General features: G+C 55.1%; 1 protein-coding gene across 2 annotated transcripts in view; it reads right to left on the reverse strand.

Annotated features, from left to right (window-relative positions):
* PPP2R2C (protein phosphatase 2 regulatory subunit Bgamma) overlaps nucleotides 1-23,742 on the reverse strand; it is a 139,540-nt gene that overhangs the window by 103,135 nt on the left and 12,663 nt on the right. The gene's annotated exons all lie outside the window — the stretch shown is intronic.

Here is a 23,742-nt window from a genome sequence, read left to right on the forward strand (position 1 = left end):
ATCACATTCTTGTTTTACAGATGCGATCGCCTCCCGTGCTTCTCCCCTAACCGAGACTTTCTGCTCAAATTGTCCTCCGCCTGGTGGCAACTTTTGCTCATGCACATTCTTCGCCCCTTACTTTCTTGGCTCTTTAGAGTAATTTAACACGGAGTCAGTGCTGGGTGTTCCTGATTATTACTTGTCTTTGCATGAGGTGGGTTCTTCCTTTCTACAAGATTCGTGAGCAAGACAGCCCCGAAAGCGAGACCGCAGCCCTTTTGGTCTTTACTGTTTTCTGGGCAAAAGCAAAGGCATGGGTCTGCACCCCACACAGAGCCTCTCTCTCCTGCCCTGCCTCCCCAGGAGGCTGCTTCCGGAAAATATGGTTGTTCAGCCCACACTCCCCTGCTTTTCCTTTGTATAAACTAGACTTGGGGGGCGGAGGGGACTCCGTGCCAGCCAAGGCACTCATTCCTGCCGTTCCCCAGAAGGGGTGGCGGGTCTTGTGTTCTGCATGCACCGCCCAGGGTGTGGAGAATTCTGCTTTCCTGCTCCGCGCTCCGCAGCCCTGGGCGTTTGCTCTCCCTCCGGAGGCCTCCCGAACCCACCTTTGACCCTCCCTGGCCCTCCCCACAAATGGGATTCCGGACCCACAGCTGTGCCCGCGATGAACAACACCTCCACGGTTCCGCTAGTGCGTCAGGATCATTTCTGGGAGGAAGAAAGGGAAACACTGTCTTTCCCCTGTCGTTTTAAAGCGGTGAGCTCCCTGAGCCAGGCCGCAGACACAGGTCATTCTGGTTCCAAATCCAGAATGTCTCCCCTGCCCTACAATGACCCCACCCGGGGGGTGGCCCACTTTTTCTGCAAAGACCCAAGACAGGAGACATTTCGGACTTTGCGGGCCACGCTGTCCCTGACACAACTTCTCAGCTCTGCTGTAGCAGGAAAGCAGCCACGCACAATCCCGAAACAAACAGGTGTGGGCTGCTTTCCACCCACCAACAGGGGGAAGTCCAGATTCGGTCCCTGGGCCCCAGCTTACTAATCGCTCACACGGACTCCAAGGCAGAGGTGACAATGGGGTCACAAATGCCCGAGCTGTCCTTGGGAAACTTGACCCACACACGTGCTGTGGCCCAAATGATGCTGGAAAACTTCTCAGTGAACATTTAGAAATTTGATGGGGCGCCTGGGTGGCGCAGTCGGTTAAGCGTCCGACTTCAGCCAGGTCACGATCTCGCGGTCCGTGAGTTCGAGCCCCGCATCAGGCTCTGGGCCGATGGCTCGGAGCCTGGAGCCTGTTTCCGATTCTGTGTCTCCCTCTCTCTCTGCCCCTCCCCCGTTCATGCTCTGTCTCTCTCTGTCCCAAAAATAAATAAAAAAAGAACGTTGAAAAAAAAAAAGAAATTTGCAAGATGGGGGGCGCCTGGGGGGCTCCGTCGGTTAAGCGTCCGACTCTCGATTTCGGCTCACGTCCTGACCTTGCGGTTTGTGGGATGGAGCCCTGCATCAGGCTCTGTGCCGACAGCACAGAGCCTGCTTGGGATTCTCTCTCTCCTCTCTCTCTGCCCCTCCCCTGCTCGTGTTCTTTCCCTCTCTCTCTAAAAATAAATAAACATTAAAAAAGAAAAAGGAGATTTGCAAGATTTGACCTGCAAACCGGAATTTCTGATTTCTTCTCAGAAACTGTGAGAGCTGGCCACTCTAGAGTCCCCCACGGCCAGGCTCGCCAGCACGCCACACCGTGTCTCTTTATACATGCCGTCCTTTGCTCACTGCCCGACCTGCCTGGCGTCTTTGGGCATCCAAAGTGAAGGACACCAAAGTGAAGGACAAGGCTCTTGTTCCGTTTCCCCAAAAACGCTGGTAAAGTGCTAGATGAACGTGGCCACCAAGACATAGATCTGGAACTGCTCAAAGGGAAACCACATCTGTGGCTTAAGCCTTCCTTCTGTCCTGCTGGCAACAGGGGATCTGAGACATAAGGGCTGGAAAGGCCTCTTGGGGCCATCTGGCCCAAGCCCTGTCTTTCAAAGACGGGGAACGACAGCCCAGAGAGGAGCTTGGCTTGACCAGAGCCGGGGAAGCCCCTGGACCAGAGCTTTCATCGAATGTCCCTTCACCCTTCACTTGGCCACCATAAACCCGCCAGGACCCCTTCTTCAAAGCTGAACTCCATCGAGACAAAGAGAGAAAGCAGAGGGAGTCGTGTCTCTTGCCATCTGTCTGCTGTGTTTACTGAAATGTACTTGTAAAGTCTCATAAACATGCCAGGAACTTGGTGCACAAAGAAAGGCACGGCAGCTTCCTGCAGAAATGACAGGTGGTGTCACTCAGCCGTGTGAGCGAGTCTTCGTTGCCACCTCCGCGGTCTGTTCTCCCCTACCTTAGCTCATCAAACCATCACAACTCTGGGCCGAGATAAAGCACCCCCACTTCTGCGGGAGTGAGCTGCTGACTCCTGGCTCTGTAAGGAACTTTTCTCACTGTTAACAGATCTAAGCACCCTTGCAAGGGGGGATAGGGTGGGGGATGGAAATATCTTAGCTAGTTTCCCTCCTTTTGGTCTGAACCAATCCCCGAGCGGCGTTCCTGTTGGCTTGAGTGCAGTTTTACTGGGTCTTTCTGGAAGGCAAAGAGAATATGCTTCTGCCAGAGCCCTCGCCAAACCTCCTTCCTGTCCTGCCTCATCCCGCACGCCTGGACCAACAGTCCTGGTCACGGCCCTGCTACAGCACCTAGTCTAGCCTGAGCTGAACCCCGCTTGCCATCCGACACTCAGTTCTGCTGCGACCGTGGCTTCTGCAAAGCAGAGTGGGTCATACGTGATTCTCAAACACGAGGATGATGTTAGAAGATGGGAAAGTCAGGTTGGCTCAGGCACGACTTTTCTCGGTGTATTAATGTATTGTGCCAGCCAGTGCAAGCAGCTGAAGACAAAAAACAGTAACAGCTCAATGCAGAAAGCTGCCAAGAAGACGGCACAGGAAACCAGGCCCGTTCACTCGCTTCTTCTTCTTGGCCCAGTCTGGAAGTTGTTTGATGCACAACTCCCTCTTCTGTACATGGGACTTGTCTCCCTTTGCACATCAAACAACCTTAACTTTTTTTTTTTTTTTTGCAAGAGAAAAATTATATAATTGCTGGGATAGTTATCTATTAGGAATTTAACATGTTGTTTGTTTTTTTTAACTGTGCTAGATTTTTAGAGGTTTGTTACTACATTTGTTAGTGTTCTGGTCCAACTCGGCTTAGGTTTCCATTGCTCTGCTCCCAGCCTTATTCTCCCCATCAGCCTGGTGTTAGCATGTGATTTTCCCGGTTGAGAGATTTCTCAGGAACGTATATATTCTGCTCGAGCAGAGACACCCACGCTTATCTTTACAGTTGCTTTTTATTTTTGGCCTGATCTGCTGGTTTTCCACTTATAGTAGAGGGCCAGTTTTTAAAGAAAAATGTTAAGTTTTAAAAAAAAATTTTTTTTAATGTTTATTTATTTTTGAAAGAGAAAGACAGACCATGACCGGGGGAGAGGCAGAGAGAGAATGAGACACAGAATCCGAAGCAGGCGCCAGGCTCTGAGCTGTCAGCACAGAGCCCGACGTGGGGCTCGAACCCATGAACTGTGAGACCATGACCTGAGTTGGACTCAACCAACTGAGCCCCCCAGGTGCCCCAAGAAAAACATTAAGTTAACAACACCACGAATGGTGTAGAGGTGGTCCTTGACCCACTATCGTTTACAGGGTTGAAACCTGACATAGCGTGGACACAGCGAAAACACAGGCCCAACAAGATCAATTACAGGACCTCAGAGCACACAGGACAGAAAAATGACATCCGGACAAAGGATCCTCTCACACAGAATCCCCGAACAGCACTAGGGATGTGGGAAGGAAGAACTCAGTCGACGATGTTTGTTACTATTATTGCCATACCCATTTATAGAAAAAGCAAGAATGAAATAAATAAATAAATAAATAAATAAATAGGATGTTTCCCCTCCGAAACCAGGCAGAAGGGCCCATCGTGACATTCATTAGCAACAGCAAAAGCACTTCAAATAAATTTGCTTTTCCATTAACCCTGCATAAGCGCTGGTTTCCCAGTATCAGCAGAAATTACTAATTACTCTAGTCTGAAGCTCAGAAAGATAAAGAATTAGATTTATTACAAATGCAGGATGTGCGCCCGTGTAGAGATGACGGGCGCTGTAGCCTGTGACGTGCACTGATTTACAGCACCACATTCACACTGTGCTGCTTTTCCGGTTTCTAATGCTCTAAATGAGATATGGATTAAGAGGAAAATTAGAAGCCTAACTTTGGCATGGTTCAAAATAGTTCATTTCCATCCCAGAAGAGCAGAGATGAAATTTTCTTCTAAATTAGGGAGGCGTTGGGGTGCCTGGGTGGCTCAGTCAGGTAAGTGTCTGACCTCAGCTCAAGTCACGATCTCAAGGGTCGTGGGTTCAAGCCCCGTGTCGGGGTCTGTGCTGACCGTTCGGAGCCTGGAGCCTGCTTCGGATTCTGTGTCTCCCTCTCTCTCTGCCCCTCCCCCACTCACACTCTGTCTCTGTCTCTGTCAAAAATAAATAACCATTTAAAATTTTTAAAAAATAATAAATAAATTAGGGAGGCATGATGTGGGCTGAGGGATGCTTCTGGTCACAGCCTCACACCAGGCCCTGGGACCAGCCCTCTCCCTCTGCCCGGAAAGCCTGCAGGTCCCCCGACTGCCCTCCAGCTTTTGGGCTCCCCCGCCTCATCCCCCCTTCCCTTCAGATCCGGAGAGATCTTTCTACATTGAAACTCTGACTCCATCACACTCCAGCTTAAATACTTTGGTTGGATGGCTATAGCTCCAGGGGCAAGTCCAAATGCACTGGCACATCATCTGAAAATCCCGTCCATACTCCAGCCCCATCTTGGCCAACTTGAGCCTAAGCCATACACTACTATGTATCGTTCTTCATGCACACCATGCTATTTCACATTCTTTAGGGGTCAACGCCTCCACCCAGCCTGCCCTCTGCTTTCACTTCATTGCCTGGAAAACTCTGCTAATCTCTTAAGACCAGCTCAAGGAACCCTGTGCCAATTCCCCATCCCTCCATCACCACATAGAGGTCAGCTCTCACAGTCCCTGTGGCTCCCTCCATCCCAGAATTCTGCAAATGACACCATAGCTGTCTCTTTGTCCAACTGTCTCCCCCTCCAAACTGCTTCCCCAGGGTATGACTGTCATGACCTAGCCTTCTCTAGGTCCTCAGAGCCTAGCATGGGGTCAACCAACAACTGGAAAGCAACCCACATTGGACGGGTAGATAGATGGAGTAGTGAACATATGCTTCACAGATTCATTTTCTGGGAAGTCCTCAGAAAAGGTTATCTATCTACCTTCAGAGCCTCATGCCTGAACAATCAGTCCTATATCTTGGCAAGCTCAAGGCAGAATTCCAATCCCATGCACAGGAAAAGCAGAAATAGGGAAACCCAAAGTCCTATCAGATCCTGTCCCCTGGGCCAAGAATTTGCAGGGTGGGTATAGAGAAACAGACCAGCAACTTCCTAAGGGAGGCCCAAGCCCCTGGACACTATGGCACTGACCAGAGATGGCCTGGTTTTCAGCAGTGGGGAAACGGGCCGGATTTTAAATGCCCAACTTTTGTAAAGCCCGCTGTGGTCCGGGAGGCCCAGCCAAAGGTAAAGAACCCAGGTGCCTCCCTCCCCCCGCCCGTGGTGCTGTCCGCGGTGCTGTCCGTGGTGCTGACTTCCAGCCTCTGCTTCCCCTATAGCCTCAGCACCTCCCTCCCCATCTGCCATCGCCTCAGAGCCTCCTGGCAGGGCTGATGGCCACTTCCTGGGTCCTGTCTCATCATATTTCCCCTGAACACCCTTTTGAATAAGTATTCGGCTCCTTTGCTGCCCTGTATTAGGTTGGGTCCAGAAATGGACTTGGAGGCAAGGGTCTGAGCAGAAGTGATGACAGAGTGCTCCCAGGAAAAAAGCAGAAAGAGTGTGGGGAAAGAGACCAGGACAGAAAGGAGACCAAGAGGGCAGTGAGGCCAAGAGAAAACACAAGGAGGGCAACTTGGCTCAGCCCTGAGGGGAGCTCTGGGGACAGGGCAGGTCACCCCAGGGGGTTGTGATCAAGAGTGAGGGGCCAGAGCCACCTGCCAGCCCCCACTGCCCCACAGAGGCACAGATGTCCAGGAACTTTGAGCCCCTCCCCACCAGGGCACTGGCAAGGGGGGCTCCAGCAGCAGAGGGAGACCCACATGCAGGTTCCTGGAAGAGAAAGCACTTCAGGGGTCCTTACGTAAGAAAACAGTACAGGACCCTGAAGGGATGTGGCAGACCCCCTCCCTCAGTCTCCTCACTTGAAGCCCCTCTCCTCGCTAATGCCACAGTGGCCCTTCTCAACCCAACTCTGGTCTCTCCTTCCTCAGCTCAAAGCCCTTCCCAGCCCCATAGCCTGCAGGGAAAATCCAGCCTCCCCAGCCTTCCCCACAAGGCCTCCACAACCTGCAGCCCCCACCCCTGACTCCCACCCTGTTTTACAATCCTGCCTTACCGAATGGCCTGCAGTGTCCCTACGCATGCCTTCCCTCCACCTGGCCTGTGCTCTGCTGTGATCTCCTCCTGAAAGCCCCCCAGTCTTGTCCACCTGGCCAAGGACTCAGGCGTCCCCCTCTGCAGTTGGTTTACCATTCAGCACACCCGCATCCCTGCCCCTTGCCCTCCCCTAGACCTCGTTCCTTGGCCTGGGCCTCCGCCGCCCTCATAACTGTCCCCGTGAGGAGCAGAGGAACCTCGGAGGTGAACCGGGTAAGTGACAAAGGGGTGGTGTTTGAAGGAGAGGGCGTGGCCCCCCACACGCATGTGAGCTGACGCTCCACCTGGCACCGTGTGTCTCTGCACAAACACCCAGCACCTGCATCTCGTGTCTTCACTGCCCCGTTCCACACCCCACAAGCCATGGCAGAAGCCACCTGGCCACCTGGGTACCGAGCACACAGCCCATGGGAGTCAAACGTCGACTGTGGGTGGGAGAAGCCAGTTGGCCAAGATGACCACCTCACTCTCCAATTCATCCTGTTCCTCGAGTGGCTGAGCTCGGGCTGTCACATTCTGATGTGACTCAGAAAGCTGTGACATGTGGTGTCCTGGCTCTCAATGAAACTGCCAGTGGCCTGGGCGGCCCCAGGGCGAGGAAGCCACCAGACTGTCCAGCGTGCCGTCTCCCACATCCATCCCCAGCACCTGGCCAGCTACTCCCAGCCATCTGCCCCACAGGCAGAAGGCCCACACTCCCCTCTGAGCCTCGGGCTGCAGATGATTCTCCTGCCTGGGGAGAGGATCAGCCCCTGCCTGCTCTCGGCAGGGAGGTGGGCAAGTGGGCAAAGGCCCGGGCTCAGGACCAACCCACTTGGACCCTCTGAAACTCACACGGGGAAGCAAAACCTGCCCTCAGCCACCTGCTCCGGCCCCTGGGGCCACCAACCCATCATCGAGATGCTCTACGGACCATCCAGTTCCGCTTCCGGGCAAACAGCATGGTGCCAGGGGCTGGGGAGAGTACACAGCGATGCTGCTGCTGACCGTGGTGATAATCAGAGCCACCAAGACAAATTGCACTTTCTGTGTCCCAGGTACTAAGTGTTCTATATTAATTAACTCATTTAAGCTTCCAGTAACCTTTAAGGCACGACTACCATTTTATCATCCCTGTTTGACAGATGAAGAAATCTAGGCACAGAGTGGTTAAGCAACTCGCCCCAAGCCACACAGCCAGTAGGTATTGAGCTGTGAATGCATGGAGTGGCTGCTGGCTGTGAAGCTGTCCATAATGAGTTCTTGGGCCCCCAGAATTCGCCCAAGGGAGACACCTGTATTTTTCCTACCACAGCGGTGGAAACCAAAGCCCAGGGAACTTGCATGATTTGCCTGGGGCCACCCAGAGGACCTGACCTTGAGTCTGCTGGACTCCAAAACCCATGTCCTGAGTCACTACACTTGGCCACCTCCCCGTGGGGTTACCACCATCCACCACCCATTCCTGCACTTTATGGGAAATCTTGTTTTCCACCCTCAGCCTCATGGAGAACAAAGTCCTGCAGTGGCCCCAATTTTTTAAGCTTCCAGAAGAGATGAGGCCCCTTCCCTCTCTCCTCGGCCCTGTTCTGGTAAGGATCCCAGCCAGCCAGCCCACCCAGCAGCCCCCTGGCAGGACTAACTCTGCACACACGTCAGCCTGATCAACCTTAATACACGATCAGCATCATCTCTCAGAAGTGACTCTGGCTTCTCCGTCTCCCAATGATTTTATTAGGAAGGTTTTTATAGGCAATGGGTGTATCTCATGACATGCACAGGGTGCCCTCCAGCCCAAACCCTCTGTTCTGGATGTCCGATACTAATGCAGGAAGTGCTCCAGACTGTCATGCAACAGCCCAAGGACACCCTGGGACCTGGGGGGCGTCAGGCACTCTGAGAGGAGCCAGCTTACGCCTGCATGAGTCACTCCCTATTTATGGACATTTCCCGTAAGTCACTGACGCAGCATTCAGCTAGATGATGGCGAACCCCAGCAGCCCAGAAAGGACACGAGCTAAGAATCAGGAAGCCCCGGGTTCAAATTCCACCCCACCGCTTCCTGGCTGTGTGGCCTTCACCAGAGTCTTGACCACTCTGGGCCTCCTGCTCCTGCTCTGTATGATCACAATGGCAACATCGGGCTTACGGGGCTGCAGAGAGGCTCCGGAAGATGCTGGGTGCTCAATAAATGTATGCCCTCCCCATTCCACCCCCGGGTGTCCTTGCAGACCATCTGGTCCAAGGGCTGCGAACAGATGGCTTCTGGGTGCATCTTATCCGGCTGCCTCGTTTGGCCCACGCAAGGCTTGCGAGCAGTGTGATAAGGCCAGCGTTGAGCCAGCCCAGCAGCATAAACAACCACCCAGGTCACAGATTTGGCCTGCCTGCAGCCCTTTGGCCATGATCGAGGACAGAACTGACAGATCAGGAAAACTATAGCCCAGAACCAAGTAACGGACAAAGTCTGACAGTACAGATGGCTACCGAATGCTCAACAGAGGCTAGAGACAGTCTCCCCAGGTACAGAAACCAGACTGATAAGACACAGGCCCCGACACTTATTACCGGAGGTCTGTGTCTGCAGAGGCCAGGGAGGACCAGGGGGAGGGGGGCAGTCGCTGTGACAGCCAATTTCCACAACCATTTTTATTTTTTAACGTTTATTTATTATTGAGAGACAAAGAGACACACAGCACGAGCAGGGGAGGGGCAGAGAGAGGGGGAGACACAGAATCAGAAGCAGACTCCAGGCTCCGAGCCTTCAGCACAGAGCCCGACACGGGGCTCGAACCCACAAACTGTGAGATCATGACCTGAGCCGAAGTTGGACGCTCAACCGACTGAGACACCCAGGTGCCCCACCACAACCATTTTCTTACTCGGTCGGTCCTCCTAACAACACCTGAGCCTGGTTGCTACTCCCCCCATTTTACAGATGAGAAGACTGAGGCTTATGGAGGTCACACAACTTGCCCCAGGTCCCCTGGGTCGTAAGCAGGGAAAGCAGGACTGTTGGGAATTCTGCTCCTTCCAAGGGTTCTCACAGGTGTGGTCTCCCCCAAGGGTCTCAAAGTCACCACGCTCCTTCTCTCCACCTCTCCCCACCCCACTGCTTCAAAGACAGCGATTCTGCATTTCAGAGGCTACTAAGAGTGGAGGGACTTAGTTTCTGAATTTCTTCAAACATAAGAATTCTGCACAGGGAAGATGGACAGACCTGCAGTGTCCCCACGTTTCCACGTGATGACTAGCTGGGCAGGTGGTTTTGCACTGTGCAGTTTTTTTTACTGGGATGTATCATCCCGCATAGATCAGAGAAACATCCAGGGATCACTTCGGGAAGGCACCTTCCCATCCATGGCCCTGCGGCATTAGAAACCTCTCCTCAAGCCCTTTCAGGGTGACTCCTGGCCAGCTCCATGCACCAGCTAAGAATATTCCAGGCTCTTGCGTTCACTGCCCAGGTAAGACATGACATGCTGGGATCATTTGCACATCCGTACCAGCAACCGTGCATTTAATTAATCCAACTGGAACCAATTTAGGGGAAGTTAATTAACTAAGTTTGCAAAAGGACAGACTGTCAGAGGGAGCCAGCTTTCTCTCTGCGAACCAAACATCCAAAGAAGCAGCGAGGTGACTGTTCTCATCTTACACAAAAGCAAAGCTTCATAAATAGGCCGGTGAGATTGTAAAATTTAAATTTTAACAAAAGAGGAATTCTAAACGCGTAACTTTCAGCAATCCAAGGGGCTCAAGAGGCCTTTCTGAGCACCAAGGCTCCAGCCGGCACCACAGGCACGTTCTCACGCCGATGTGATGCTCCGGGGGAAGCGAGAAGATGGCCCCCCACCCTCAGCGCCCATGCGTCCCAGCACCTGAAGTAGGAAGCCAAGATCTCTGCCCCCGAGTGGCCATGTGGCCTCAAGCCCACCCGAGGGGACTCACTCGTCTGGATGCTGTCCAAGGACCACACCCTGACCCTGAGAGCTGGCTTTTCTAGGGCCAGGGTCCCCTGGGCACATTACCGAACCCTTCTGGGCCTCAGCTTCCTCACCTATAAAAAGTCAGTGACCATGGCAGTGACAACCTGCCATATGGGGTCACGTTAAAGATTAAGGGCGAAAGCTCAGACAGTACCAGATCCACAGGCAGTGCCCAGAAAATATCAGTTATTATCCTGAGGCTCCAGAACTCAGAGGTCTCCCTGCAGCATCTCGAACGTCCCCCTCCGCCACTCCCCACCCCACCCCACTCCCACCAAGCACAGCCTGACTTGGAAGAGGACAGGAAGGTTAGTTCTCCAGCCCCACCCACCCTTGAGACCCATCCCCCCCCCACCCGCCGTGTGGTCTCAACCCACCCCCGCTGCCAGGCCAGCCAACAGGCATTGCACATGGGCTTGAGTTCCAGCCCTGTCTCCTCCCAGGCGTGGGCAAAGATCACGGTACCTCCCCAAGCCTCAGTTTCCTCATCTGTAAAATGGAAACTAATGCCGTCTGCCCCGCAGGACTGGTGAAAGCATCAACGAAAAGTATACAAGCAGGAAAGGCCACCGCATGCTGAAACGCGCTTTGCGCACACAGGGGCTCGAGGGAGCTGACGAGTCTCACCACCCTGGATGCTTCTGCAGGTCTCCCGGGGGCCTCCCTGCCTCCCTGCCCTTGTCTGCAGGCCATCTGGCCCCGTGGCCTTGGAAACACCAAGGTCATCTGCACAGCACTCCTGACCCACAACCCACCTTCTCCCCGCTCCTCACGAGCCATCTCTGAGGCAACCAGAGCAGGCACCCATGTCCCCATTAATCAGATGAGAAAAGCGAGGCTCAGGGGGTTATGCAATCCGTGTCAGCGCGTTCACAGAGCAAAGGGTTCTGCTTGTACAATGCAAACCAGCTAGATGGAGCAATGAGGGATGAATAAGGGCCTGACTGGCACTGAGGCCACGTCCCGAAAACTTCCAGAAGCTGTGGCGGCTGCAGCCTCGACCTGCTGGAGGAAAGAGCAGCCCGAGGGCCAGGTCTGGAGGCCCCTGTGGAGCCCTCCTTGGTCTCCCGTGAAGAAGCCTTGGGGGCTTGGGGGGCTGTGCTGGTGGCTCACACTGGCCACGGAGGACACCATGGAGGGGAGCGACCTCCCTCGGGCCTGGGACTCCCAGCCCAAGACCCACGAGGTGCAGAGGAAGGCCCGGCAGAGGCCCTCACACCCTCCAGCCCGGGAGCCTCAGCCAAGGCAACTCCCAACACACGAGTGCCGAGGGAGCTTCCCACTCTCCGTTTCCATGGGGATCCCCTTGAAATAACCCCATCACAGGCTGCTGTTCCTTCCTGCGGAGGAAGTGCTCAGGAGAAATGTGATGGGGGATGGCAGGCTCTCACCCGCACCCGGACGCCACGGGAATCTCGAGGCCCAGGGCCCGGCCCCAGCCACCCACCCACCCACTCACTCAGCGCAGATGGCGGAGGTGATCAGGGCCTGGGGGCACACTTAGCCTTTACTCTCTGCACCCACGGGAGCAACACCATGTCCTTGGATAGCGAACCACAGGGAGGGAATTGCCAACGGCATCTAGAACAACATCCGTCTGCCTCCCTTTGGGAGGGCCCAGGTTTGCAGGGACACGGCCTGGGTTCGAATCCAAGGTCTGTCGTCCCAGCGTGATCTGGACAAGCCCCTCGCTCAGAGCCTCCGTTTTCTCCAGAGGCTCCGGTAAAAGCAGATAAGGTGCACCTGCAGCTCGGAAATCACCGCCCCCCTCCCCCTGCAGCGGGAGCGTGTTGGTCTGATAACCCGAAAGTATTACAGAAAAGTTCTTCGGTTCATGCGGTCAGAGGATTTTGAGCCCCTGCTGGGGGCAGGGAGAGCGGAGGGTTCCCGTGCAGCCCCGTGGGGAGCGCCAGCCTTCACACGCGCAGTTGGCCAATGAGAAGAGCACCCGGCCGGTGAGAACAGGACGTCCCACAAACAGGGGCCCCACAAACAGGTGCCGGGCACTTTCTCTGCCATGTGGTCCTCACAGCCACCCTCCGACTTTGAGAGCCGTTGCCCCTGCTTTGCTGATGGGGACACTGAGGCCACTAGAGGTCACATGGAGAGGGTGGCACGACAGCCCGCTCTGGGACCTCCCTGCCCTCCCCGGATCAGCCCACCCCACCAGCCTCCAAGCTGTAGCTGGAGGTTGGCGCGGGACCCAACCTGACCGTCGGGGGAGGCCCCCCAAGCCTATGCGGCATATGTCGCTGTCCCCTCCATCTGGCTCACCCTTCACTAGTCCCAGGGTCCACTCGTCCCTCACGTCACCATGGCTCCTAAGACTCGGCGACAACCCCTGGCCAGAACCACCAGGGCCAAGGCTCTGCTGATGTGGGAGGTGGGGAAGCTGGGGCCCAGGAAGCCAAGAGACCCTCCCCAGGGCCTCAGCCAGGAACGCCCGGAGCAGGGCCAAAGACGGGAACCGTCCTCTGTTATCTGGCAGTCCCCTCTGCCCCAGAAGAACAAAGGAACCACACAAGCCATCGGCTGTAACCCCAGAGGGACGTGCTACAGTAAGTAAGGTGCCTGCATGAAGTTAAATGAGATCCTGGTTAGTGGGCTCGGGGAGCAGGGCTGACCCCAGCAGGCAACCGAAATGTCCCTGCCGATGGCACTTCCCGCAGAGAGCCCCTCGAAGCCCCACAGTCAGCCTCAGTAACCAACAGCCAACCCCATCCCCTAAGATCAGGCCTGTGGGACTCACCAGGCGGAGTGAGTGCACCTGCGGGCAGGGCCTGGGTTCACTCTGCTCAGTGGTTTCCCACCTGGGCGGCACAGAGGTGGCCTCGAGACTGTTTCTTTTCTTTTTTTTAATGTTTATTACTTTATTTTTAGAGAGAGACTGAGTGCGAGTGGGGGAGGGGCAGAGAGAAAGAGAGACAGAACTCCCCAGCACGGCGTGGGGCCCGATCCCACAAACCGTGAGATTATGACCTGAGCCTGTATCAAGAGTCAGACGCTTAACCGACTGAGCCATTCAGGTGCCCTCTGTGACTGTTTCTAAAGGAAAGGCTTTGTCGAGGGTAGAAAGCCACAGAGCCCAGTGCTGGTGAGGCGTGGGGAAGCAGGCACCACCCACGCGAGTGCATTCGTCAAGATATACAGCGCGGGTGTTCATTCACAGCATCACGCAAAACAGGAAGCAAATCGAAAAGACACCACCTAGTCTATCTACCGACGGTGGCTTTCATCAATGGTGCTCCAGCCCGACAGGAGATCTCTGCAGCCATTAGGGACAACGGGCACAACTCCATGGGCCCGTGCAGAAAGAACTGTATTTTCATATTATGTCTCCGTGTGTTCCCAGCATTTCTACCCTGTGAATACATAACTTTAATTTTTAATAAAGAATTTGATTTCTTTTAATGAGTGTCAAAGCAACTGCTAATAAAAGTCCACTAACCATGTACTCGGGAGAAAGGAAAATATAGAGCCATACAGATGTGAGGTCCCTGCAGCCCTGAGCCATCCGATCGTCCAGTGCCTCCTCTGTGGCCCCCTCCCGGGCTCTGTGGGGTCAGACATCCACCCCCACGCACAGCAGGGCGTGCTGCACGAAACAGACAGGAGAGTCATGTATATATTCAGCAGGGATGCAGCTCTCTAAGTCCCAGGACACCAAGTCACCTGGGCAGCCCACAGTCTCCCTCACCCCAGCAGTCCCTGCTTAGCCCCCACCCGGCCAGCGAGTGCCTGCTCTCAGGGGCCAGAATCTTCTCTTCTTTCACCAAAAGCCAAATGCTGGTGAGCTACGACTTCCAGGGAAACAGCAAGTCCTGAGTGCAGGAATAGGGTGGGGGGGGGAGGGGGAGGAAGAGAGGGGGTTGGGGAGCACAGAACCCAGAAAAGAGGCTAATCCCAACCTCCTGGGAGAACTGCCTCGTCTGCTTTTTGTAGGATTCCCTCCTAATTCTCTTTCACCCGAGTTCCCTGTCCTAGATAGCTTCAGGGGTGGAGTTTCCAGCAGCAGTAAAATTAGCTCTGGGAGACACCAGAGTGGTGGAAATAGCATATATAGCCAGGCAAGGCGGGGTTGAACCCCAAGTCCACTACCCCGCTGGCTGTGCAATCCTGGGCAGGGAGCCTGACCTCTCTGAACCTTGGTTTTCTCATCTACGGGGGGCAGCAGGGAGGGAGTCCCAGCACCACCTGCAGGCAAGGACCCAAGGACCGTGGCTGGTGCCTCTGGCCAGTCTCCGGCAACTATTCCACAGACACGGGCTTCCTTCGCCTGCCATCAACACCCCCATTGTCAAGCTGAACACGGGGTCTGTCGCTCACTTTATTGGGTGAATGGCTACCCAGCTCTTCATCTGGGTCAGAGAAATATCAAGCAGCAGCCCAGCTGTACTCTCGAAGCTTGCCAAGTGCTTGAAGGAAAACGCCAGATGACCGGCACAGTGGGTCAGCTCGGGGGATTCCGGCCCTGCAGCGCCTGCTCAAAGCATCCTGGCCAACAACGAAGGGAGGCCGCTGGGGGAGCGGGCCAACGAAGGCGCCCATCCCAGAGCCCCCGGGGGTGCAGGGAGGTCTGCGCAGACTGTGGGTGGGCTGGGTTTGGCATCTGTGGTCCTGGATACAAATCCCAGCCCACCCACGTAGGAGCTGTGAAGCCCTACCTCCATTTCTTTGCCTGTCAACTGGAGATGAGGACAATTCCACACCCACAAGGAGTCCTGAGCCGGCCCGTCTCTGCCTCCTCCTCAGTGCTGCCCACTCCCTGCTCACCCTTTAGAATCATCTTCCCTTCTCCTGTTCCTTCTTAGATCCTAGAACTTGCTCAGAACTGTCTCTCCTGTCTCCCCCAAACCCATCTCGATGCCTACACACGGCGGGCCTCAAGAAATACATACTGGATGAATTCACTTCTTCCGGGAAGCCCTCCCTGACCTCCCACCACACAGGCCCTCCTCTGGGAAAGTCAGCCCCTAGACTGCTCCCTGCCACCTTCCCAACACCGACTCCCTGTCCCTCTGGACCCTTCTGGGCACTCCTCAGAACCCGGACCTCGTCAGTCACATCAACGGCCGTAGTCCCCCCTCCCAGCAAAGCACCCGATGCACAGCATGTGCTCAGTAAACTGCAGGCCAAAGACTCTCACCACACCTCACTTAAATTCTCTCCAAGAGACCTGAGTCTCTTTCTCAGCAGGGTGGAGCTTTCCTTTCGTGGCTCTTTCCTCTCCCAAACATCCCACACCCCCCAGCCACATCCAGCTTCTTATCCTGACGGTTTCCACCTGCCCTGTCTCCCGGAGCCTGTATTTCTGTCCTCTCTTGACAGCAGACAGAGCAGTGATGGCTGCTTTGGTCCTCCTCTGAGGACGGCCCTGGAGAAGGGCCCCGGGTGATAAACCCAGGGGAGCCTGTTTTATGGAGGAGGTGCTGCACTGCGGATGGGTTTTTATAGCTGCCTATTTACAAAGCTGAGACAGAATTACTTCTCAGCCGCCTCCCCACCACCCATAGGGCCTGGTTGGGGGGGGGGGGGGGTGCGGCCAGGGAGGCGGGGGGGGGGACCCCCCATCCTCCTCTTCTCCTTTGTGTTCTCTGTACTCAGTACCCTTCCCCTTGTTCCTCCCCCTCTGAGGGACTGGTTGGGGTGTCTGGGGGCCCAGTAAACGGTCCTGCCCTAAGCTGAAGCCCCTCCCCCCAGAGGGAGGGGGAGGGGGGAGGGGAGAATCCGATATGCCGGGAAAGGCAGACTCCTGAGAAAGGCCGGTAGGAGGTAGGATGGGGTGTCTCCAGAACCCAGAAATGACCTCACCCGCGCCCTCACCCCCACCCTAGCTCTGGCACCTATGTCACAACTTATCCCAAACCCACAAAGGAGAGCACCCTCTTCCCGCCCCCAGAGTGCCTGAACAGGGTGGGGAGGGCACAGAGGACCCTCCCAGGAAGGAAGGCTGGGGGGGGGGGGGGGTCAGGGCCTCCCGACAGCCTGGACAGGAGACAGGAGGGACCGGGTCCCACTCCGCTGCGCCGTTCCTTAGACGTACAAATGGGTCCGGCCACCTCCTGCCGGCCTGGGGGCCATGTGTCCCTTCCGAATGACCTTGTACATCCCTCTCAGACCCCGAATGTGTAAGACTGGAGTTTAGCTGCCAGGGTATGGTACATCTAGCTCACTTCCTAGCCCCTGCCCCCCCGTAATGGGACCCCACTCCTGGGGCCCGGGTCTCACAGCTGCCCTGTGCAGCGCCCTTCCTTCGGGGGACACACGGGCATTTGTGCCCTCGAGACAGTCTTCACTGCACACGTGAGGAACCTGAGGCCCAGGGAGGCCTGTGGCTTCCACAGGGTCACACAGCCAGTCACCAGGAGAGCCTGTGTCTGCACGGGGTCTCCAAGCCCACCGCCATCCCCTGTCACCACGCCACACAGCCGCTTACAAGGATATAGCTATGGCGACCCCAGCCCCCAGGTTTTCAGCCACTGCCCCAGTTTATCACCTGCTGTCCCACTGTCCCCATATGGACACACCTGTAGTCGGCCAAGTGTCCCAGTTTGGTTTTTTTTTAACTGGGTCACCCACAGGGAAGATGCCATCAGTGAGGTCTATACTTGGGGTTCACACGGGGTTCACAGGGTTGGCCCTGGGGTCTCCCGGCCTCACTCCAAACACTTCAAGTCTGGGACTCGGGGCGTCAAGTACTTAGTCGTTGGCACAAAGCCCGTGTGGGTCCTTGGGGCCAGCCCTGTGCTGCTGGCTGTCCCCAGCTCGGCTCTCTCCTGGAGATACATTCGCCCTCTGGCCCAGCACAGATGGGGACCCTCCCGGGAATACCACGGGCGCCGCAGGGGACCAGAGGGCTGGGCTCCCACTGCCTGGACGGGCTGCTCCCTTCCCTGGCTCCTTCATCTGGCCACACTGCAGGATGCCCTTCATCTGGTTGAAGGGCAGGGCTGGGATCGGTCGGGGTGGGTCAGAGCCAAGGGTCAAGGCCTGCAGAGCCAGGGAAACAGCACCTTTTCCTGAGATGCTGACATGCGTGGGTGGGCTGGGTGGCTCCCTCCCTGTGAGGTCCCCCCCCCCCCCACCCGCTCAGCAGAAGAGGAGCGTCTGGCAGGACCTTTCCGAGTATCAGGTAAACCGAATGCGGGGCTCAGTCCAGCCTCAAAGAGACCTCGGGAAGACATTCACCTTGGCCCCAATTTAGCTGAAGGTACAGGGGCACCAGGAGAGGCTGGGGCAGGCCAACCGCACACAGGGGAGTGAATGCAAAGGAAGGCTAGCCCCAGGGTGACTGGAGTCCCTCAAGATGCCCTTTGCTGCAGATAAAAGCACCAGGGACAATGCATGGGGGAGGGGCCCTAAGGCGGGAAGCAGGAGCTGCGTCTGTCCGCAATCAGGGACCCTCCCAGGCCCTCCCCCCAGGCTGGGGGAGGTCTTACCTCCTGGGCAGGTAGGTTTCCTCAACTGTAAAATGGGGAAAACCACTCCCCTCTCTAGATGCAGAAAAGATAAGGCAAGGTCAGAAGGGAGTGCCCCCCCTCCCCGCTGTGTGTCATCCAGGAACCCACAAATGTGAGAGGGCCAAGGCTGGCCAGTTTCTCCCCGCCTCCCCCACGTGCGGAACACCAAGACCATCTGCGTGGCTTAGTTCTGTCCCAGTGCACCTGAGGCTTTCCAACATCTAACCTCCTTCCCAACTGCTACAGCATGGATGGATCTAGAAGACATATGCCCAGGGAGACGAGCCAGGTATGGAGGACAGCGTGTGACCGCATTTATACAAGGTCCCTGAAAGAGGCACAGACCAGAGGGAGGGGGGCTGTTGCTTAATGGGCCCCGAGCTTCTGTTTGCTGTAATAAAAGGGTCTTGGAAACAGATAGCGGTGATGGCCGCACAACATCGTGGATGCAGTTAATGGCACTGATTTGTACACTTAAAAACGGCTAAATTGGCAAATTTTATGTTGTATTATTTTACCTCCATTCTCAAAAACTTAATTACGTAACATACCAAAAACCATTGAGTTGGACACTTTAAATGGGTGAATGGCACGATATATGAACTGCATCTCAATAAAGCTGGATTTTTGTGGGGGTTTGTTTTGTTTTTTTAATTAAAGGCATGCATCCCGGCCGCTGGGGCCTCAAGCTGGCCAGGGTTCCTCGGGGGACAGGCTGAGCCCATTCGTGTTAGCCGAACCCGAGGCACGTGCCTGTCCCATAGCCTGCATGCACCCTGGTGCACAGAGATTCTTTCCATTAGCTTTGCTGACACACAGAGGAAAGGGAACCCCCCACACTTACTCTGAGGCTGGGAGGGAGCCTCTAACGCACCCCAACGCTCCCTTGCTCCAGAGAAGAACGGCCTGCAGGGGAAAGATTACTGCCTGGGACTCAGATCCTAAGGCTGACCTCTCAAAGGTATCGCTTTCTCCAGCAAGGACGCAGCCGGGTGGAGGAGGGAGTCAGGCGGGCGGGGCAGACAGGCTCAGGAGAGTCCCTTCATCTCCCTGAGGTCCCGCCTGAATGCGGACAATGACAGTGTCTGCCTCAGGGACAATGCCTGGACTCTGCCTGCCCCGCCCGCGCTCTCACTCAGTGGCAGGCAGCTTCCTTCCCCTCCATGGCGTTCACTCAGAGCACAGCCCACTGCCCATGGGCGGACGCCGTGTCTGGGACCAGGCCACCGGGCCATCATGGTTTCCGATAAAACTGCCTCTGTGAGAGGTCAGTGTGTCCTTAGAGTCAAGCCAAGCAGAAAAACCATCCAGCTCACCTGTTTCTCTTCTGCAGCCCTCCCCCACCGCAGGGGCCCTGGCAAGAGAGAAAGGAGAAAGGCCCGCTCTACCCAAAGCCACCTTCCCTGATGTGGGCAGCGCACCTGCAGAGGGGGAGGGACGGGGGGGGGGGGGGGGGCGGGATTCACGCGGCACCTGATCCGACCTTCATTTGCGTTCGTAACTTCTGCCTGGTGGGGAGGCAGGTCTGCGGGAAATCTAGTCTGCCCCCTACAGAAAGCCCTTCCTCACCTCTTGTTTTCTGTGTTTATTTTTTTCCAGCTTTACTGAGATATAATTGACATATAACATCGTATAGGGTTTCAAGTGAGTGAGTTTAACGCGTTGATTTGATCAGGCTCAAATACCACAAAATGATGCCACCACAGCATCGGCTCACGTCTTTACCAGGTCACATGACCACCAGTTCTTTTCTGTGTTGACAATATTTAAGATCTACTCTCGCAGCAACGTTCAAACTCAAATACAGTGCAACTAACTATAATCACCACGTAGTGTGTTAGATCCCGGAGCTTATACATCTTATAACTGGAAGCGTGTACCCTGTGACCAACCTGTCCCCATTTCCCCCATCCCGAGCCCCTGACAACCAGCATCCTAGACTCTGTTTCTACGACTTTGGCCTTTTTCGATTCCGCGTCTAAGCGAGATCACGCGGCGTTTGTCTTTCCCTGTCTGACTTATTTCACTTAGCATAGTGGCCCCACGCTTCATCCACATTGTCACAGGCTCTGTATTCAAGTTAGCAAAAGTGCAGGATGCTTTTTGTGCTTTTGGCCAGGGACAGCGGCGTGGAGGAGGAAGGGGCCTCCGCTGCCTCCAGCCGGTCAGGATAGCAAAAGGCAGAATGTCGCTCCCTGGAGATGCGGCAGCTTCAAGGGCAGACAGAGCCGCGCGCAGGGCTTGGCTGGGGCCCGTCTGCCCCAGCGAGGGCCACGGCCACGGCACTGTCTCCCCTCCCACCGTCTCCCCTCCCACAGCGGACCTGGCCTGGCCCTTCCCACATCCGAAGGCGGAGCCTACGTCCCCTTCAGCCTGGGCTGGCCGGTGACTCAACCCAGCTGAAGTCATACCACTGGGGAAGGGGGACTCCAAGGATGGGGAGGTTGTATCTTCCACGTGGTTCTCCGGACGCCTGAAGAGACCCTGAGAGCGCCGTGTTGGAGAGGCCAAGTCGACCGTTCCAGGGGAGCGTTCCCAGCTGTCCCCACCACGCACCAACCCGTGTGAAGCCCTCTTGGACCCTGCAGACCAGCCAGCCCCCCCAGCTTAGAAGGGGAGCTCGGTACTTGCCACGCAGAGCCCAGCCAAACCCTGCTGGAACTCCTGACCCGGAGCATCCAGGGGCCATAACGACACGGCTGTCGTCTTCGGTCACTACGGTTTACAGCGGTTTGTCAAGTACGAACACGCACCGTGTGACTTCAGGCACGCAACCTGACCTTTATGGGGCTCTGTTTCCTGATATACCAAAGGGGGTCACTCCCCCACTCCTGGGTGGGTATAAAGCTCCAGCGAGGTCACGAACATATGTCTCGCGACACTGTAGCAGTCAAGAAATGGCAGCAGGGCGCCTGGGTGGCTCAGTCAGTTAAGCGTCCGACTTCTGCTCAGGTCACGATCTCACGGTCCGTGAGTTCCAGCCCCACGTCAGGACATCTGCTTATCGGCACAGAGCCCGCTTCGGTCCCTGTCTCCCCCTCTCTCTGTCCCTCCCCCACCTGTGCTTTCTCTCCGTCTCAAAAATCGATGAAAACATCACAAAATATTTTTAAAAAATGGCAGTTCCTCTTGTCACCGTCACCACCACTGTCATCTTCCCACGAAGACAGGAACGTTTGTAGGTGCGGACAGAGGTTCGCGGTACGTGTCCTTCGGCACAGCCGAAGCCCATCGCCATCAAATACACACGGAGAGACGATGAACAGAGCCCTACGTCTCCAGGCGCCCAGCTTGAAATCCATCCTTGTCTTTCTTACGCAAGAAAGACCGAGCCTGACGGGTTCGCTGTGACCTACGGATCGTGCCAAAGCTTCATGACATACACACACACTTAACTCTTCCAAAGATCTCCCCCACAAAAACTGTTGGTCAATTTTGTTTTTATTTCGGTAGTCAACATGTACCCAAATCTTTATTCAAGCCCCGAAAAACTCTCCTATCCTTTCACCGAGAAATTGACTTCCCAGGTGGCCAGAGACAAGAACACCCGAGATACGGGAAGAGACACATTCACAAGGACGCTCATCACATGATGAGCACCTTTAAGGCCCCTGGAGTTGGGAGGTGCCTGGGTGGCTCCATTGGGTGAGTCGTCTGGCTCTTGATTTCAGCCCTGGTCACCATCTCACAATTTGTGGATTCAAGCTCTGACAGAGCAGAGCCTGCTTGGGATTCTGTGTCTCCCCCTCTCTCTCTGCCCCTTCCCCACTCATGCTCTGTCTAAATAAATAAATAAATAAATAAACTTAAAAAAAAAAAAAAAACAAAACAAAATAAACAAAAAAAAACACCCAGAGTTGGGATGTCGGCGTCCAGGAGCAGGGAGGTGCCTCCACCCTCGGCCCACTGTCACCTGTGACGCCAGCTGGGGAGCACTCCTGTCGTGATCAGACCATGAGAGGAGGCTCAGCCCTCCTCCTCCCTCTACCAGGGCGCGTGGACAACCCTCACTTCCACCTCCTCCCAAGGCCCGTCCCAGGAGCCTTCTCGCCGCTCCTGGAGGTGCTCACACAACCTCTGAACGTCACCCTCCTCCCCACCTCACTCTCCAACCCCCCAGGGACCTCCGGCCACTCTCGTTCCCTCTTCCTTCCGTGCCTGGACAGATTACAGATTACAAAGGGCCCTTTCCCGGCCTGCCTGCTCGTCTACCACTGCCCGGGGAGCCCAAGCCCCATAGGTGAATGGGCTCCCACAATGTGCCAACTGGTTCCGAGTGCTGGGAACGCTTTGGGAACGCTTTCTCCCCTTCTCCCTACGGCCGCTTCTCTGCTCCAGACCCAGCCTCTCTGCCCTGCCCCACACGGCGACCCCGTCCCAGCTGTGGGGTCCCCCTGCCTCCCAGCCCCCAGCACACTGTATTACGACCCTATATTTACGTCCCCCTGATTCCAGACGTTCTCCAGGGAGGGGCTGTGCCCTGTTCCTCCGTCCTGCACCTCCCCCCTACACACACACCGACTGCAGGCATCCACCTTAGTCTGATGAACGAATGCAGACCTAGTTACTGAATGAATAATTATATCTACGCAACGGACTGTTACGCAGCCATTAAAAATTATTTACTCAGAAACTGTGACAATACGGGGAAACGTTTCAGCGTGTTAGGTATTCTAAAAGATACAAACTGTATTTACATTACAGTCTGTAGGGGAGTGGTAAACAGGAAATACAAAAAACTGGAACAACGGTTTCCGGGGCAGTGACATCAGGATGTTATTCCCCCCCCCCCCCCCCATTCTACCTCCTGCATTTTCAAACGTTTCTGTAATGAGATGAAATAAATAAATACAATTAAAATCTTCTCGCAAGGAGCACCTGAATGGAGCTTAGCTCCCACAGTCTGATGATATGGGACATGTTATGAGGGATTATATTTTCACACTTTCAATAAAGAGCCTGACCTCTCCTCGGGGCTATAAAATATTCAGGGTTGTTTTTATCACCTTTCACGTTGAAAGCCGATACAGGAGCCACTTTCGTTCAGCCTCGGACTCCTTCAGCCAGCTCATTCTGTGATGGATTGTCCCCGAAGCAGACGGGCTGGCTGGAGGTCCGCATGGTGAGCACAGTGGCGGGAGGGCTTGTGTCCCTCTCTCAGCGATCCAAGGGCTGCCTGACCATATCCACGGTGAGGGATTTGTGCCAGTTAATATTCTCGAGTCGTTGCCTTCAACAAGACGAATATTGACCATTCAGAAAATCACCGTGGCCTCGATGTGTGGAAGGGCCATGCAGCATAGGCACTACCCATGTGAAGTAAGTACAGGGAGTTCTCGGGTTGGGGGAGCATAGAAATGACCGTGCACGCTCAAATCATTCAAAGTGATCTTAAGAATCAATCTGGAAATTACAAATGTTCTGTGACTTTAAAGATAATTTTTTTGGGGCGCCTGGGTGGCGCAGTCGGTTAAGCGTCCGACTTCAGCCAGGTCACGATCTCGCGGTCCGTGAGTTCGAGCCCCGCATCAGGCTCTGGGCTGATGGCTCGGAGCCTGGAGCCTGTTTCCGATTCTGTGTCTTCCTCTCTCTCTGCCCCTCCCCCGTTCATGCTCTGTCTCTCTCTGTCCCAAAAATAAATAAAAAATGTTGAAAAAAAAAATTTAAAAAAAAAATAAATAAATAAAGATAATTTTTTTAAGTCATTAAAAA

This window comes from Neofelis nebulosa, chromosome 3 (assembly GCF_028018385.1).
Source record: "Neofelis nebulosa isolate mNeoNeb1 chromosome 3, mNeoNeb1.pri, whole genome shotgun sequence".
Classification (NCBI taxonomy): domain Eukaryota; kingdom Metazoa; phylum Chordata; class Mammalia; order Carnivora; family Felidae; genus Neofelis; species Neofelis nebulosa.